This window comes from Crocodylus siamensis, chromosome 10 (assembly GCF_052110815.1).
Source record: "Crocodylus siamensis isolate JL-2025a chromosome 10, ASM5211081v1, whole genome shotgun sequence".
In the NCBI taxonomy this organism is placed as follows: Eukaryota; Metazoa; Chordata; order Crocodylia; family Crocodylidae; genus Crocodylus; species Crocodylus siamensis.
In genome coordinates this window covers 5,899,146-5,918,540 of record NC_143404.1, presented here as the reverse complement: position 1 = coordinate 5,918,540, position 19,395 = coordinate 5,899,146, and the positions used below count along the sequence as shown (strand labels likewise).

Genomic DNA, 19,395 nt, shown 5'->3' with positions numbered 1-19,395 from the left:
CCACCTGCAAACGTCCCCGCGCGCTCCCTCCTGCAGTTCCCCGACACTTACCTCGCTCCTCGCCGCCTCGCCGCGCCACCACAGGCCCGAGGCCGCCTGAGGAGCCCAACGGCCGCAACGGCCGCGAAGGCGTCACGTGGCCCGCGCCGGCCAATGGCGCGCGAGCGGGGGCGGGGCCTGGGGCGGGGGGAGGGGGCGCGGGGGGCCCCCGCAGCCGCCGCCATGATGCTTGTTTGCTTTCAATGAGTGTGAGGAGGAGGAGGCGGAGGCTGGGGGGAGCCGCTCTCCCGTCCGGCCCGCGGCAGGAAACAAAGAGCCAGGCAGGCGGCGGAGCGAGGGCGGCGGGGGAACGGGGATGCTGCAGCCACAGGTACGGGCGGGAGCCGGGGGGGGGCCGTGCCCCCCACCCCGTGGGAGGGGGCGGCCCTCATGGAGGGGGGAGGGGCGATGTATTTATCGCTGTCCTGAGCTTGGATATTGGGGTGCGATGGGAGGTGGTTGACCCGATGGAGAAGGCAGCTGGGCGGGGGGGGCCACACTGAGAGGAAAAGGGGTGCAGGGGGGTGCCTGTGGGGACACACCACGACCTGGGAAAATGACATCTGTCTGCTAATTGTCCCTCTCCCAGATTGCCCCCAACAGCTGGAAAAAGGATGCATTTTTAAAAAAATATATATATCTATACGTTTATGTATGTACATATAAGCTGGTGGTGAGGAGCGAACAAAACTGGGGCCTTGACAGGATCTGTCTCCTGCCCTGGGAGAAGCTTGCACTGGCGCTGGCTGCTGGAGCTGAGGCCTAGCTGGCGAGGAGGAGGCCACAGCAGCGACCGCCAGTGCTTTCTGCCTGGGTGAGAAATAGAAAGGGAGAGCGGTGGCGAGCGGGAGTGACAGTGCTGCCGTCCAATGCAGGCAGCTGGGGGGGGCGGGCTCACAGTGACACACAGGTAAGCGACTGGGCCGCGGAGACCGGGGGACACACGCATGCAGGGATAAACAGAGGGATTGGGACGTGCGGCCCTTGGGCTCCTGCCAAAAAAGCAAGTTTGTTTAGTGTGTCTCGGGCAGGGCGACATGTGCCTCTTTGGGGGTGGGAGTGATATTGGGTGCTCTGCTCCGACCTGTGACGAAGCTCGCGCGCCTCTCGTTACTCCCGTAATTGGGAAGTTGCAGGGAGGGTGGGGATTGCCGTCCTTTGTCACATGCTGGCACAAATGAGTGGTGTGTAAACATTTCTGAAGTGGGTACGAGACCTTCTAGTGTCTTTCTGCTTTTTTTAAAAGCCCAATACAGTAGTTGCTATATATCCAGCTACCTGGTTTTGAAGCTTTTTAAGGCTAGTTTGGCCTCACACTTAAAAGCCTGTTTCTTCAAAATCTACCTGATTCTTATAGGTTACCTGACCTATAATGTTGACATGAATTGTAATCCCTAAGTGAAATGCATTATTCTTTCAATATGAGAAGTATGTATAAAACAAACTTAGGTGTTCTTGTGTAATAATCTGAGGTCGAAAATTATTTTTATGTCAATCTTAAGCAAATATTTACTTTATAATCACAGTTGAAGCTCTTTGGTTACCATATTTCAGGGAGTTATTTTATTTAACAGGATTTTACTGTGATAGGTGACAGTTGCACAGAGTTCAAGGGATTGAGGAATACCTGTGGTAATTGTTACTTGCAAAGGTTTGCAAGCATTGACTGGTAATTGTATTGTATCTTGCATTTTTTTTTTCATCCTAGAGCAGGTCTCGTAATTGGGAATTTATCAACATTTCCACTGAGGTAATTTTACAGGATTATCCACCCTGTGTTCTTCCTGCTGGGTCATCTGGACTCTGGAGTTTGCAGCTAGCAATGAAGCCTTCTGTGGGGGTTTATTCATGCTGTTACTGAAATGGAGCCATTCACATTTGGATTAACTCTTTATTTACTTTTCACCTGAATCACTTGGATCTGTCCATTTGCACGAAGGAGACTACAATGCATCTCTGTTCTGTTGCATATTGAAGTTGAACTCCGGGTGCAGTCTTGATGTGTTCAGGCTGGTTATTTTGCTTGAATTTTAGAGGAAGAACTGAAATATAAAGCTAGATGAGACTATAATACTGCATGGGCAGGTAACTATTTTTGACATTTTTGACACATGCAGATCTCTTTATTAAAGGAAAAGTATGTAGTGCCCCTGAGTTTGAAGTGGAAGAAAAACCATTAAGACCAGGCTATTCCAGAGGTGAACAAGAAAAAAGCTGTTTTAGTAACCTGGTACATGGTTTTGTTTGGAGAAAGCCCCCTTGAAAAATAGGAGGACCACTTCCAAGGCTGGCTGAAATGAGATTCACAAGTCTTTCACTTCAACAGAAAGCATCCTTCTCATAACATAAACAGAAAGTAGAAAAAATTGTAGCTATACAGCATATGACAAAACCTAGGGCGGCTAAGGTTTTTTGTTCAAAGTGCATTATTTATTATTTGTATTAGTCTGGTGCCTAGATGCCACAGTCATGGGCCAGAACTCTGTTGTTCTGTACTAACAGAACAAAGATATTCCCTCCCCTAAAGCCCATTTCCTCTGTTTTCTCTTCCAGCAGAATGCTGAAGTCAACAAGTATTCTGTTTTTCATCCTGTCATGTAATCTTGGATGTGTGTGAGAATTGAATAGCATGTAACATGGCATCCCTGGTTCAGATGAAGCCAAAACCCATGGATTTTGCATGTGTTGTATATCAGATACAGCATGATCAGATCAGGCACAAGATGCTTAAAACATATGCTCCTAATCAGTATTCTTACTAGCCTCTTTTGTCAAGTGAATATGTGAAGGAAGGCTCGTTTTTATTGTTAGTGTCTAGGCATACATCAGATATTAGTTATTGCTTTCTCCATAGACTTTTTGTTCAGCAGGAAAAAAAAGGGTGATTATGTAGTGTCATGTAGAAAAGAAAATGGTATAAAGCTTAACACCTAACAAGAATATCCATATAATTAAAGCAGCAGACTGAGCTGCAATATCTAGATTTTTTTCCTCATTCTAATGTAGTCTTTCCTAATTCTGATGTAGACAGTTTAATATAGGCACTGCCCTAGGTCAAACACAGCATATCTTGTTCTTTAATCTATATATTGATAATTAAACATCCTACAAGGGAGTGTGTAGGCTTAATTTAATAATCATTGCCAAATATTGACATGACAGATGCTATGTAATCTTTGGAAGTCTCATACTAAATTATTCAGAGTAGATGCAAGATGAACCAGTGTTGCTTTGAATCTAGCCATTTTGTATTCTCTTTCCAATCCAGTTTTCATGCTTCCACTTGGAGGTATAATCATTGTACAAATACTACGCAGGATCATTAACATAGTATTAAGTCATAGAATTTCTTACAGGTTACCACATTTTAGACTGTAAGTGTCCAGTTGGCATGGAAAGTTGGCCCACGTTTTTGTAATCGCACATACTGTTTTCATATCAAATGAATTTTTGTAGCTAAATTTAAAACTTGAAAAAACCAAACAAAAAAAGACCGACAAACCTGTTAACTGCTTGGACACAATGCATGTTAGCTACCTCACTTGGAGGTAGTTTGTTACTAGAACAGTATTGATATGTATACATTTTATGTTTGAGAACTGGAAGACTTTCTGTATTCAGTGCTCAAGTATGCCTTCTGTAAAAGAAAAGGAACCAGGCAGTGTTTGAGGAGGAGAACAAAACCTGCAGATAGTTTGAGGCTTTGGAAAAGCAATTGTTGGACTGTTGAACAGCACTAGTACTGTAAAAGAGCACCGAGGAGATCTGCAGACTAGGCTCTTGCTGCAGAATTCCAAAATTGTTGGAGGGAGGCTCTGTGTTGGCTGGCTTATGATTTCCTTTAGAGTGAGAGACTAGGTATTGTTGCTCTTCTCTTGTGCACCTTTATTTCTTATGAGCTGCTAATGCTTACATAGTAGGATACTTGGTCTGCAGGAGCACCTTCCTGCTTGTAGCCTGTGGTGGGGGGGTTGACTATCAGTCCCTTGACTGCAGCATCTCAAAGTCTCTCTCTCAGCTCTTTCCTTTCTGCTGTCATTAAGTTAAGAAGCAATGCTTAAGAGTTGATTTGAGGCAGCACACTAGAGGGGTTTATAGCATGTGCTACAAAAAAAGGCTGTATTATTAGTGTAAAGCCATCACCTGTTGTGCTGCCCCATGCCATATAATTTCTAGAGATTTGCTGTATGCTTTAATTTAGGCTCAGTGCATTGCATATTACAAAGAATCTGGGTACTCTTACTGCTGTGGCTAGTTTAGGAAAACTTAAAATGACTAAATTATGGATCCTGCAAGTTGATGCGACTTCAGTGAAAGTCCATAGAAGTACAAGGATCTGCCTGTAGGATCAGAATGAAAATGCGACATTTAAATGGCTGCTCATGAGCAGACATTCTTTCAAATTTTTTTAAATCATGTGCAAGGAACACCTACAAATATTGTAAGGCATGAAGTTAAACCAAAACAAAAAGTAGGACCCAGTGAACTATCTGTTGGTAGCAGACCCAAGATTTTTAGCACGGTCTTTGTGGCAAACTGTTTGACCATTAACACTTTAAAGCTTATGAACAAAAGATTTTTTGTGAAAGTTATATATGTAGCTGTATTCCACAGAAAGCTCTTAGGAAACCTTGAGATTCAAATTTAACTATGGCTTACATTTTTCAAGTTATTCTGACATTGGTCACCCATAATTCAAATATGTTGGCTTAAAGACAGATTTACCAATGTATTTTCATATGCTTTTCTTTACAGAACATAGATCTAATGTTTTCTTCTGAACATCCATGAACTCTTTAATAGTTAAAAAGCTTACAGTAATTATGCATGAGCATATTGCCATCTATCAGCTAGCATTCTCGAAGTAGAAGTGGGCTAGATCCACACCTTGGACTCAGGATATTTTTTGGGCTGCACAATGTGGGTGTGCAGTTCAAAGTAATGAAGTCCCATAAAATAAAAAAAAGACCACTGTAGAGCTTGGCAGTACTTGCCTGCTGTACTGCCAGCTTCATGTAGTGATGCTGAAGTTAGACTTCTGTGTTTTGTTACTGCCAATGCATCCTGAAGTCTTAACAAGTTACAGTATTCTTAATTAAGTGACTTATAATTGAAATTCTGTGACCCACCTTAGGCAGGGGATCAACTGCCCATTCTCCATGCACCACAGTGAAACAGGTTGTGTTGTATGATTTCTAGTGTGGCTTTTATCTAATTGTATTCTAGTTGATAAATGCTGGTTGTCTGAAAGGAAATCTCACTCATTTTTGGAGAAGTGCATAGCATGTGCTCTGTTTCAGGAAATTATGTTTTCATTTAATTTTGTAAATATTCAGATGCTGTGACTTCCTTACTCTGTATTAAGGTATTTTGAAGAGTGTGCATGTATAAAAGATATACTGTGCATATGTCACTTAAAGGAGAATTTTCATATGCCTGGTAGAATTCTTAATGCAAAAGCTAAACATATTTACATGAGGTCCGAGTGGGCACATCTACATGTTCATTAACGCGCATTAGTTACTGTGCATTTAACTTAGTGCTTGCGTAATGAAGTATTAACTAAATGCACAGTAACTACAGTTACTGGGCAGTAGCACTGGCACATGGGTTTTTAATGACACTTACTGCACAGTAGCCTAAAACTACTGCGCAGTAGTGTATTAACACAGTTTTTGCTTGGCACGCTACTGGGAAATGTTATTAGGCTATGGCGCATTAAGCATTTCATGTAGACATGCCCAGTGTGTCTAAATTCCGCCATAAAATCAGAATGGCTTCTTATAGGCCTGTATATAATGCTAACCTGGGTATAAACCACTGACTTGAGAGTTGAAATGAACACAAGAATTCTAGTAGTGTCAACCCCACAGGTTGCAATGCACTGCACTGGCTTGTTAAATATCTTAAGTCCAAGATAGCTTGGTCCTAGACTTTTTAAAATGCTGGAGGTGAAATGGAACATCCTTACCTTGTGGTGATTTAGTTCAGTGGTCTAGTTCTGAAGGCAGTGTGTCCAACTCGCTGATTAAAATCCAGTTTATGGGTGTTCAAGGAATTCTTTATCCTCCCTTTGTCTTGACTATGGAGAAGAAAGAAAAAAAAAAAAAACACCCACAGGGAAGGTATTTAAACTTCTAGATTTGGCTCGTTAGAAGATATTTGTGTGCATATTTTGACAGAAATGGGATTAATTTAGCTTTGGGTCTTATCTGTTTTGCAGCTTTCCTCAGTCATGTGCTTCCTAATGTGGCCTTAATTTGAAACACTGGAAAGCTGATGGCAGAGTGTGCAAGGTGTCCTTACCTTTTTCTGGCAAACTTTTACTAGTCTATATCAGTAAGTCAAGTCATTAAAGGATTAGAAATGAAAGAATACTATTACCATTTATTCAGATAATGCACTGTTCTGGGGTCTTGTGTAGCTGATGGGTACATATTGGCCCATGAAGAGTTAATCCATACATCTGTAAATTTAATTGAATTTACAGCTGAGAGCTTCCATTTTCCCATGATCAGATCGGGTACAAGATGCATAAAAACATATGTTTGTACTCAGTAGTATTCTTACTAACCCCTTCCTTCATATGCATTTGGATTTGTAGTATTCAAATGTTTTTTTGGGTTTTTTTTAAATATATTTGGTCATATGCAAGGGGGAGTGCTCAAATTTTGTATAATGCCAAACAGAAGCTTTAACTTGGACTGAACTGTGTGTCTAATCCAGGCAGTTCTAACCATCTTGTTTTTCCAGGGTTCCATTTTTCAAGGAATGGGCTAGGCTTTTTGAGCCATTTTTGGGGTAGAAGTAATCTATGCATACCCAGATCACTTGCATCAGGATGTGGCTTTTTTGTTTAGATAGCTGTTGAAGGTTAGAAGCAGAGGGTATGAGACTCTTGACTGTTTCTATAGCATGAAATGCTGGTGTCAGTATTAAAATATGTTGCATCAGTCTGTGGCAGCTGATGAGGATATTTTATAAGTTCCTATGTTTAGACACTTAAGGAATTTTCTTTAGGAAGGTGATCCTGATACAAGACCAGGTTCTGAACTCCTTTTTCAAACTCCAGTTGAGGACAACGGCAGTTCTGCTGAGTAAGAACCAAGAGTCTATTTTTGCCACCCTTAATCACACTGAGCTGTATCATACTCTGCATGTTAGTCCCATTGAAAGGCAGTGTTGTAACAATCAACACTTGTGTGTGGCAACCTCACGCTTTGACCCATACCACGAAGAAGTTACCCTTACAAATACATAAAGGTAAAATGGAATACTGGGCTTTGCAAGTAAAGGTTGTTATAGTGTATGGTTAACTGAATTGGATGGGAATAAAGACTTATTAAATAACCCAAATACAATGGAATTTGCTTTGAGCTAGCCCATGTAAAAGGCAGTAGGATAACTGAACCTTACACAGATCACCCTATCTGACAAGCTAAGAAATAAATATGGGTATTGTAGTTGAGTTGCAGAACTCCAATTACAACTTCTCAGAAAGTTGAAAATGGAGTTTTACTTTCTAGGGGATTCATTTTTAGCTCTTATTTGCATCTCTCCCCCACCCCTTAGTATGTATAAATGCATGTACATACAGTATGTTGGGGGGGGGCAGGGAGAGGGTCCTCCTGCCTTTACATTTGAGGAGGTCTTGCTCACCTCTTTAGGTGAAGAAATGCTTTTCTTCCATAAACAGCTCAAAGGTTGAACTTCTTAGAGGGACTATCTTGCTATATTTTTCTTTAATGCTTACCATAATGGGGTTCTGGCTCTGCTCTAAGGTTTATTTGCTCTTTCATGATGCAAGTAAGTGAGACTTTGAAGTTTCAGGCTATGCAATAAAGTATTTATATCAGCATTAATAATGTCTCCACAGTTGGGATTTAGTCTTTCAGTATCTATATTTGGGAGCAAAAGTGTTGCTATGGGAATCAGTGTGGGTGTTCCTCCTTCAGATTTTACAATTTGTTTTGAATTAGTGTTTCTGTATTTAATATACAACAGCTTTTACTATAGGCATCATTATGCGTGCTACTGATAATAAAGAAGCATGCAGTCATATTAATTATTTAGGCTAATTCTACCTTGATCTGAGAACATTTGAAAATACTTAAACTAAACAGACATTGTCCACAATTAAAAAGCAAGTTAAACTCAAATGAGTAAAGATACAGGGCCAGAACATTGTGTTGTAAACCTATATAAAAATACTGTAGTGTATGGGCTGCAAAAATTATTCTTAAAGAAAATGCCAGGTTTACTAGGAGTGCCCCAAAATGCAACTCTTTGTACATAACACTGACAATCTAGAGTATTTTATGGTTTTGATCAAAATTGCCTGTGAAAGAACATACGAGAGACTAGCCTCAAAGGGAGGCAGGAAGCCAGAATGAACCAAGAGATCCGTTCTGCAAAAGTTAGCATAAAGGGACAAACAGAAGGTCAGCAAGGACAGGAAGGCCCTTCACCTAGGTGTAGAGTTCGCTTCTTCAGTTCTCTACTACCAGTGCCCCTCTGAAGCTCATTGAGGCTGTGAATGAGGGGCCCATCTTGGCTAAAAGGGCCAGTTGAGGCTACATCAGGCAGGTAAACATAGCTCTTCATTTGTCCTGGCACTAATGAAATAATGGTAAATAAAATTACTTTATTAAACCTTCCAGTTTTCAGAGATTTCTTTAAAATGGATAAAGAAGGGTTGTCTATATTAAGACTAGGTTCCTGAAGCTGCCTTCTTTACAGATAAAGGGTAACCTGAATTCACCAGGGTGCTCTAAGCATCAGAGAAAATAGTATTTTCCAATTGGAAAATACTAAGCTGTGTGGCAGGAGCATTTATTTATTTACATATTTGTTTATAAATAGATTAGATTTTGAATTCAGCTTTCCTGACCCTTGCTGAATCCAGCTTAAGTTGTGCTGAGTAAGGATCTTCTGGCACTTTCATCTACAAGTGATCTGAACTTGCCCTAAAAAGGGTGTCATCGGCAACCTAAAATGGCAGAAGACTAATTAGTTGCAAAAATTAGCTAGATTAAAAAAAAAAAAGAGTGCCTCACAGAACTTGTTGCACATCTTTTTCAGTTTGACAAAGAATAAAAATAAAATTATATGGTTAGTTTAACTTGATCATATCATTTAGGTAGTTGTATGTATAAGTCATAATGCAGAAGAAAAGTCACAGGTTTTTTTTCTCCGAAGATTCATGCAGTCCAGATTGCTAGGAGTTTGAATTTACATGTCATTGTGAACTCTTAGCGCAGTGATATACATGAGTGTATCTGGCTACATTAGGTCAGCAAAAGAGGAAGTGCTGCTTGTGGTTTTGAATTGGTCCCCATATAACACTAGTCTTCTGTCACTAAAATAGTGAAACAGATGCATTAGTTCAAAATATAAGTATGCTAGGAGGCCCAAAGATGTGGCATTGGTAGGTACCGCACACTTCTGTCTTTAATGAAAATGTAAGAGCAGTGTTCCCAGGGCTATTGTAGTAATTTAAATATCAAAAAACCACCATATCCATATTTTTAATACGATTGGATTATGCCAATATCTAAGTTCTAAATTTGATCAGAGGGATCTTGTATGATCCTAAGATGAAAACATAAAATAAACCTGGAAGGGCATCACACTTGTTATGCTCTGTTACAGTCTTGTCTAGAGAAGAAGCAATAAACAGATGAAGATTGCATCAGTTTGATTTACTGGTAGCAGTTGTTCCTCCTGGCACTGCTGCAAAAATGCAAAACAGGTGAAGCTCAGAAGCCATCTACACTGGTCATCTTAGTTTGGGTAGAACTTGTTCTTTTGTTCTCGCTCAACAAGCGATGAAAATACTGTAATGTGAACATCTCGCATCCTTCTCTGTTAAATCTGGCTAAAAATGTTGCTAGATTTTGAAAAATGAATTAATCTGAGTAAAGACAGACCTGCTACTAATTGCTTTTTGAAGGCATGGACATAAGAGAGAGAAAGGGGTTCTGTAAGATCACTCCAAAAACAAAGGGGAAAGAGACTGAAACAAGGACAGGAGGTCATGACAGAAAAATGATAAATTAAATTAGGAAAGAAATAGCTGTCAGAGGGAATCGCTTGATTTTATGTAGGAAATCTGGCTGCCCTTCTTGTTAATAAGACTAGCTTATTAGAATGATAGCAAAAGAAGTTACGTCCCATAACATTAAAGAATTCTGTTATTCCTTTTTGCAGGAAAGTGAGCAAAACTCCATTTCAGATATTTATTCGGAGAGATTAAGATGATTTCCAGAGCTGGTATTTTAACTTCAACATTTTACCTGTTCTTCTCTTCAGAATACTGTTAGCATAGGTGAGGTGTTAGGCAAATCAAGTGACCTATTCCAACAATGCCAAAAATGTCTTCTCTAGTCAAAATATAAATTGCAGTTATTTAATAGTACACCTTTATAGTCTCAGTTGAGACCAACACAAAAAGAGTTACCAGTTTTTTCTCTCCGTTTAATACTGCAGTTTGGACAGCATTGCTATATTCAAACAGCATTTAATAGATAACACCCAAGTTGTGGGCAAAAAAAATTGAAGGATGTTAGCTATTGAGTAATCATGTATGCCTTAAGAAGTTCTGTTTATAATCAAAATGTTTCTAGCTTAAGGTATCATGTGCTTTAAACATGGTTGGCCTCTAGTTTGAGGAAGCTGTATTGTTTTGGACTTGACCACTTCTAAAGTGCAGGTGCACATCTAAATTTGGCTGTTGCTCTTCAGCCACATGCTGCAGCAGATACAGCTGCAGACTGCATTTGAGGGCTGTTTCAAATAGCATTGCTGCTTCTATACTACTGGTTAGATAGAATCCAAAACTAATACCGTGGGGGGGGGGCAGGAGTGAACAAGTGAACAAAGCTTTATTAAAATCGTGTGTGTACTAATCTAAGTAACCCTCCAATAGAAGTGAAACTCTAGGAGGAAGTCTCTCAGATACAGAGCCTCCAGTGTTTGCAAGAAGCATGAATAGATTCATTTAAATGTATAGTTTAATGGATTTGTCTGTCATTTAAAAAATAGGGTTTGAATGTATTAGATCGGGGTCTATAGTCCTGTTTAATGTCTGGTTGTGGCATGACTACCTGCCCTTCACCCCTCTTTATTAATTGTTTCTCTGAACTCCCCATTCTCACAGTATTTTCTAGTGCTGGAGATAATGGTCTACAGAGCACATAGCCAGTCCATTACTTTTGCCCTCAAGCTAACATAGCTAAAATCCTGACATAGTAGAAAATTTACAATTACACTTTATTAATAGAAGTACTTGTAATATTTCAGATTTGTTTATTCTAATTTTTTGCCTACATGAGGGCAGACTGAAGAACAGAAAGTGATAATTCTTTAATTGTAGGCCTACTATCTTTGGTGCCTCATTAAAATTTATTTTAATTTGGGGGAGGAGAGGGGCTTGAGGGTGCTGTGTTGTTACGAGACCACTGGACCTTTCCTATACCTGTATGTACATCTGCACAGATACTTAGTCCAGAAAGAAAAAAAAAAAAACCCAGCTCTGGTCAGTGCCTACAGATTCAGTAACTTAAGCCCTCATCACTTAAATAAAAATACATAGAACCCCTGAGCTATTATATCAAGCATGCTTTCATGGAAAAAAAAAACGCTTTTTCAGAGGTCATCAGCTGTGGAAAGAACCATTTAAATTATAAATGTACAGCATAATGAACAGACTTTTGTTTTATGCATCTACTAGTCTTCTAAAAATTGCCACTTCAAACATCTGAATTTCTATAGAATATCATAGGTTTTAAATACTAGTCATTATTCAACTTAACTGTTTTTCTGCATCAAGTGTAGTTATGGTCAGTGTATGTTGTTCCCTGCCAGGCTCAATATCTGTTAAATGATGATGTCCTTCCACTTGCCCATCCCCTAATTGAACAACAAGTGAAATTAGGGTATTGCATGGGAGCTTCTTCAAAATGCTAATAATGAAGGGAACTTTGAAGTGTTAAACTTATTATGGTGTTTAAAACTCCTGCTTGAGGAATGGGTAGAGAGCTTAGTCATTACAGGGGAATGAGCGTTTAGATTCTGCTTGTGGAAGAAGTATGCTTGAGTCTTCCAGATCATGTTTTTAATAGTAGCCAAATGCCATATAGCACTTATGAAGATGTTTACATTTTAATTAAAATGTTGATCCTCAGCATTCAAATCTCTTAGATGTAATATTTGGTTTTTTGCAATGTATAGAAAATATTCTCTACATTTACAGTGTGTGATTTGCCTGCCTTTTTAAAGAAAGAATTGTGAGGGGGTTAAACAAGTCGCTTTTACCCTTTTAAGTGAAGACCATCATTTTTCATTTGACTGTACGTTGTTAAACTCTTGCCATGACCTTCAAATGATCTAAAAGCGATGTACTTTGAGTTCAGTTAAGATTCTAGACTTTATTTAATGTTACTGTTTAACTAGTGCATGCATGATGGGGGTGAGTAAAACACCTTACTTCACACTTGTTGCTGGGTGGAGACAGATTTTTGCCAGATGCTCTTAAGGAGGCAAAAGTACTGCCTTGATGCATCTTTACCTTAAAATTAACTAGGTAATTGGTACACAGATATGAAAATCCAGATCACCTTGCATTGCAAAAAAACCACAAAAACAAAACAAACAAACAAAAAAAGTGTAACCACGTACTCATTGGTGTTATGTTCTATAGAACTTTAAGTGAGCTAAACATGTGCCACTCCAATTCTTTCAAAATAAATTATGGGAGAATTTCTGCCCTTCTGGATATGCAGGAATCATAGAAAGGCCATTGACAGCTATCAGCCCTCAAGTGCACATCCTCCTGGTGAAAGGAGCCAGATACCAAACTGAGGGAAAGCCTCACTTGGACTTTAGCCCACAGCCCTCAAAGACAGCTAGTTCACCATGACTCAGGTGAGAGGATTATGTGCATGCACAAGAGTGGGGTAGGAGCACAAGGCAATACAATGTAAGGGATGCCTGTGTGTGTAACAAAGCTGGAATCTGTTTTCAAAATGAGTTTGCATTATGTGGAGAATTGTCTGAGTTACACCAAGCACAGGGTTGCAGCATTCCTGTTCATCAGGAAGTGGCCTAGTCTGAGCCTCCAACATGAGTATTTGAAGAGACCTACTGTGCCTCACATGTACCATCACTCTTCCTTTGAAATATTTGAAAGGTAAAAGGGTTTAATATAATCACTAAGTAATGCATATTGAACATTTAAATGTGTATCTTTCAGCAGTAAGATGGTAAGTAAAAGTGTATTTGTGGTTTTATTTAGACCAATCCTGACAAAAGATACCTTTATCTGGTGTTTCTTTGAATTTTGCCTTCTTATATTTGTATTTTGCTAGTTGTATTTTTGATTCACTTTTTTTTTCCAAATTAAAGATGCAATGAGTTTGGGGCAGTGGGCAGTAGGAAAAGGAAGGCAACAGATAAAAGGGGAACCAAGCCCTGTCAAAAAAAATTAAATCTGTTGGTGCTCCTGGGAAAGATGCATATTAAGTTAAAATAACACAAATAAGAAGATTTTGTATTTTACATAAGGTATCTGCTTGTAGCAAAGAGAGGTAGCCAGGGAAACCTCATTTCCCAGCAGATGATACTCTAGGCATTACTCATATATTGATGGATAAGATGTAAAACTAGTACTTACTAAGCATCCATCAAAGTAAGTCTTAGAGAAAAGTGAATTAGATCAAACAATAGAGTTAAAGATTATATTTCAGCATCCAGTAGTGCTTTTCACTAGCTCACAAGTGTCTGAAAAGTATTCAGGTTGAAACTTTGACTGCTTTGTTTTAGTTAGTGTTATGTGGAGAATTTGAGGAAACCTTCAGGAATTGTTAGTATAAGCACCCCCTCCTGCCCCTGCCCAAAATATAATTTTGGAGGAAGAGCACCCTTTCGGATTTCCTTTTAAACCATTTGCTTTTAACGAATTCAGGATTTTGCAATCAAAATATTAAAATACCCATAAGTGATTTTGTATATGTTTAACATGCTAGTTCTTATTTGCATCTTTCTGGTACGTAGATGTACACCTAGGAGATTTGCTTCATTTTCAAAAAGTTATATTACTACTGCTCTTTTTTCCTTATCCTTTAAAATATCAGATGTATTAGTTACGGTTTGTTAGAAGACCCTCAAAGGTTTTGGTTGTCTAGTTTGAAGTTTTACTTAGTTTGAAGGAATAGTTATTAAATCCATAAGACAGACCTTTTCTGTAAAACCTGTTAAACCTTTGGTGTTCAATAGCTAGTGACAAGCCAGGTCCTGAATAGTCTGACTAAATAGCTTCCTCCTGAAACAACTCTACTATTGCCCTCCTGTAGTGTCAGGTTCACTGGTTCTCAGGTGACCAGAGTCTTCCAGGATGGACACAGCCTTGAGTTATAATGTTAAAGGCATGCAGATAGAGACATGACAAATACCTGTGAAGCTTAATTTATTCCATGATAAAGCAAATCCTAGTATTGGTACTTACTAGTATAAAAAACAGCCATGTCTCATAGTAACCTGGCATACCTACTATGGACACTGGTGTACTGTGCTGGCAAAGGTACGCTTTGTCCCTGTACAGTAAAATTAGCCATGCTAGCAAAAAAAGCTACAGCTAGAAAGGCCATTATTCCAGTATACTTGTGCATCTTTTCAAAGGGCTTTTGCCAGGAATATTGGTCAGTTCTTTCACTTCTTTAAAGATCTCACCAGTGTACCTACTCTGGTAGAAGTCTGAAGTGTAAGTCTACTGGTTTATGTCTGGGACTGGTTGGTTGTAACCAAAACCTGCCATGTATTGCTTTCTGACTGCTTAAAAAAAAAAACAAAACACAAACCAAAAAACAAAAAAACCCAGAACTTCTGAAACCTTATTCCCTGTATCCTCTAGTGTGAAAGTCTAACCACATGTGTAATATCATAACTAGCATTATTTAGAACAGGCTTCTGTCTGGCCACTGCTCCTTCTGCTGCTGTTAGGGTCTCTTACATTCAGCTTCCACCATTTCCTGCCCCTGTCCTTTGGGGAAGGGGGAAGGCAGAAGAGGGCAAGGCACAACAGTCTTCACAATCTCTGGCACGTGGTCCCTGGCCACTCAGAAGTTGGGTGGCCCCAATTTACAATCGTTACCATCTCAACATGAAAAGATAATATCAGCTGCATGGAGGCAGCTTTATCCTTAGAGAAGTTTCTGGGCAGCCGAGTACCTTATTACACCTGTTCTGGGCATACATGAAGAACTTCAGTCTCCATTAACAACAAGCTCTTCTGACAGACAATAATGGCCTAACTTTCAGAGTTACTGAGCATGCGAGGCACTGCAGTGACTTCAGCAAGAATCGCTGGTAGCCAGCATTTCTGGGAAAGAGGCCAAAATTCTGTCCAAGTTAGTTAAACGCATATTACAGGACCTGCAGGTAGCACTGCCTAGGGTTAAGTTTGTTTGACACAGTTATAAATCCTGTTTTCAGTTGTTTAAAATTGTATTAAAATTTAACCATTTGGACCGATATCTTCATCATGCCAGATATATCTGCATTTATCAGTTTCAGCTGCAGCAGTTATTAAGACTTAAGGCAACTTGGCAAATCATTTTCTCCTCAAACAAATAGTTTCACGTAGAAGTTTCAGGACCACCATTCTTTAAAACAGGATTGGGCAACCCGTGGCACACGTGCCACTAGTGGCATGGGCAGCCTGTGTGTGGGGCACACAGCAGATTGAGGAGGAGACAGATAGCACAGTAGCAATAGGCCAAGAACAGGTAACAGAGCAGGTAAGGAGCAGAAACGCAGGCAACAGACTGGATCCAAGGGGATTGGAGTGGCACACTGGCCAGAAAGGTGGCCCTCCCTACTTTAAAGCAAGGGCTTGAAAATTAATTGAGGTTATTTGTCTAATTCCATACCTCTGTGAAAAGTGGGTCTTGTAAGAAGTCTCATACAACAGCGGAGACTTGTTATTTGGCACATAAAGTTCCATCGGTACCAACTGTGTTTCCTCCCATTGTGACCCACACCTGGTGTGCTAGCCCAATGCTGGCAGGGCACCAAGAACTCCAGTGCAGTTGCTCTTCCCTGCAGCCAGGAGCTGCCATGGGGTTGGACATTTTGGTGAGAAAAGGCAGACTGTTTCCTGAGCACTCCCTCCCAATATAGCTAAGGCAACAAGGCAGTCAGCCATACTGGCATGCTGAGGGCTCAGGAAGATGGGAGGATACAAGGGGGAGTTATAGGGAGGTTGGATAGGTGCACAGCAGGATGGGACTGTGGCAGGCTGACAGAGTGGGCAGAAAGGCCCATAATAGTGCATGCTCCTTTCCAGGAGGTAGAAATGTTCCCAAGAAACTCAGGTCTCTACAGTCCTGTTAAGGAAAGTCTGTGAAATCTACTTCCAGATAGTGCATCTCCTCTTCTCATGACAGTTAACAACCTACTACTTCTACCAGTGAGTGTAGATGGTGGGTTGTGTTCTGGGACTGAATCAGGATAGTCCTGATAGTGAGACATCTGTAGTTCCTTGTAATGGGGCTTTCTTGGGGCCAGTCTGCCATTGGCCCACCCACCTGTTTCTGGGCCAACCACCCACCTCCTCACTTGTCACTCTTTGTTGTTTCTTAATTGGTTCTAATAAGGCAGGAGGCTGCCCATTCTTGCCCCAATGCTAGGGGGAAGCTATCTGCAGCTCCATTTCTCTCCTATACCACAGCCCAAGGCTCACAGATGGCATCCAGGTGACAGTGCTCCCAGCCTACAACCAGACCAAGCTTAGCTCTTGTTGTTAGACATCAAACACACACATTCATACCACCCACCTCTCACTAGGGCTCCCTCACACTCCTCCCCCTCTCCCAGGGTCTCTTCCACACATCAACAACTTATACCACCTTGTTCCCTCAGAGCAGGCCCCTTCAGCCATAGGCTTTACCTAGTAAACACCTTGGGTGGCAGATACCATCTTTTGGGCCTCTCCTGTGACCCTCACTGGGGTAGTAGCCAGCCAGTTACCCAACCATGGCCACACTTGCCCTAGCCCCTCCCAGGGCAGTTCTATACCCACTTGCATATTGGGGTTCTACATCTCCACCCCCTCTCACTGGGGCTCAGGTGGCCATAGCTATGCCTGGCCCCCTTGTATCCATAATGTTGTGGGGGCTAGGGGTTAAGGCACCCCAACCCACCTTTTACCAGGGTGGTAACTGGTCTGGTATTTTGCTGGAGGCCCCCACATCACTGGGAGCCCCACCAGGCCACCCACTCCCAACAGGGTGCAGTTTTAGGTTATGCCCAAGACTAGGAACCACCAAACCATCCCCCTTAAGCACCTGCCCCTACCTTCAAGATGCTTTGTACAGCTTTTCAACCAAGTAATGCTTCTACCTGGCCTGCCAGTAGTGAACTGCTCTGTTTATATAGGCGGCCAGAGTTCTAAAATGGCCACCGCAATCAAGCACCTGCTGGCTGTTTGGCTCAGCCCTTAAAGTGGCAGACACCAACAGTGCCCTGCCACATCCCCCATGCCTTATTTACTGCAGAAATTGTAAGGTTTGTAATTAAAGCAGAGTTCTCCAGGAAGAGGAAGGGCAAGGTTTGTACAGGATTGAACGAAGGTTAGGGCTGCACTTCAGCAAGGAATATAACAAAAGTTCAGTAATTTTACCCATTTTGAATTGAGCAATAGTCTTCAGAGGGAATCATCTGATTGGAGATTCATAATATGTATAAAAATGTTGCCTAAAAAAATGCTGGCCTCTCCTAACTTTTAGATGTTCGACTTTTCTAAAAATGTTAAAAAATACTGACAGTGCAAAAACATATATATTTTGTGGTGTGTGTGAACAATGGTGAATGGGGAAAATCATTGTGAGTTATGAAGTGAAAGAAGCAGCAAAGAATATTTCAAAGCATATTGTCATTTTATTTTGCTACTGTATTTGTAATTTAGTTTTACTTGGATTTTACTTTGATAACTATACCATGGTATATTTTTGTAAGAATTAATACCTCACTACAAATCTGTTAAATGCTTATTAATTGGGACTATGGGGGATTACTTATGTAAAGAGAAAAGATTTCAGTTTTTGTTTCTAACAAGGTGCGAATTAGTAGGCTTTGCTGTGCAAGTTTCTTGAACTATTACTCGAAGCTTCTGACAAGCAAGCATGACAAGTTTACAGTTGTGATTAAGACATCAGCAATACTGCACAGATAAAGCATAACATTAAAGTCTACATAGAGCATAACAGTCTATGATACCAAATATCTGCTGACAGATTCCTAAGTGTCTCAAGCCACTGACTAGATGTTCTAGTACCCAAGGCACAGAATTTTACATGACTTGTTAGCAAAAGGTCAGTTTGAAACACAGTCATTCCCTTGAAATGCACTTAGTTTCTAATTAGAGATTTAAATTCCAACATTGTAGTCCTCTGTAGGTTTGAAAAGCAGTTTTGAAAATTGACCCTGGATTATAGGAATGGCAATGCATTCTCCACTAAGTCTGCCCAGTGTATGTATTTCATCACTTTATCTGCTACATCAGAAGTATGAACAAGTTTCTGTAGTCTAAGCTTTGTAGAGCCCTTACAGGTATTGAAATGATCCGTTTTCTATTCCTTGTGCATCAGCAGAGCTGTTTAAGTAAATTACAAAGTCAGTTATATCTGTGCAGACGTACTGATTGTGGGGTTGTACAGATGTTGTTGAGAGCATAATTTAGCTTAGCAACTTTTTATTTTCATGCACTGAGCATATATTTGCAAAGGAATTAGTGAGAAACTTGAAACCTCAGGATTTCTTTAAGCATAGAATCATGGTTTCTTAGGATAAATTATTTGGTCTATAAAACTACATTCAAGTAAGAAAAAAGTGTTTTCGGTAAAACTGTGTTGTTTGGAACTTTATTCTGAATGAAATAAGATATTAAATAGAATGATAGGCTTTCAGACTATTTTTATTTTCTTTTGCCATTGAAACATACTCTGTGATTGTTATGCCCAGTGTTTGCTACGTTGAGTAGAATGATAAAAGTTTAAAAAAACTTGTGACAAAATAACATTGAGGCTTCCTTTTTATTTTTCAGTGAAAGATTTCCAAATTTTAATTCTCATTACTTTGAATGAACAATCCTGACCATATTAATTAATCAAGTCATCCTCAACTTTTTTGTTTCAGTTTTTGATGGCTTCATCAATACGGTGCAAGATAAAATAAGAGTTTCCTTCTTTCAGAAGGAAAGATGCAATGTTATAGGGGATTCTAATGGCAGATTATAGACAGATTTAGCTAAATTAGTGCAAGTATGTGTGTGCAGCCTGCATCTTAGTCTGTTAATCTTAG

General features: G+C 40.2%; 1 protein-coding gene across 5 annotated transcripts in view; it reads left to right on the top strand.

Moving 5' to 3' along the window:
• Positions 1-215: 215 nt before the first annotated feature.
• CNOT6 (CCR4-NOT transcription complex subunit 6) overlaps positions 216-19,395 on the top strand; it is a 42,062-nt gene continuing 22,882 nt past the window's right edge. For 2 of the 5 annotated variants that reach the window (XM_090064327.1, XM_090064323.1), the window contains exon 1: positions 216-370. The gene's annotated coding sequence lies outside the window, so the exon portion shown is untranslated. Of the gene's footprint in view, positions 371-1,804; positions 2,125-12,821; positions 12,964-19,395 lie in introns of those variants that run through there. The other 3 variants (XM_090064324.1, XM_090064325.1, XM_090064326.1) reach the window with 3 other exon arrangements.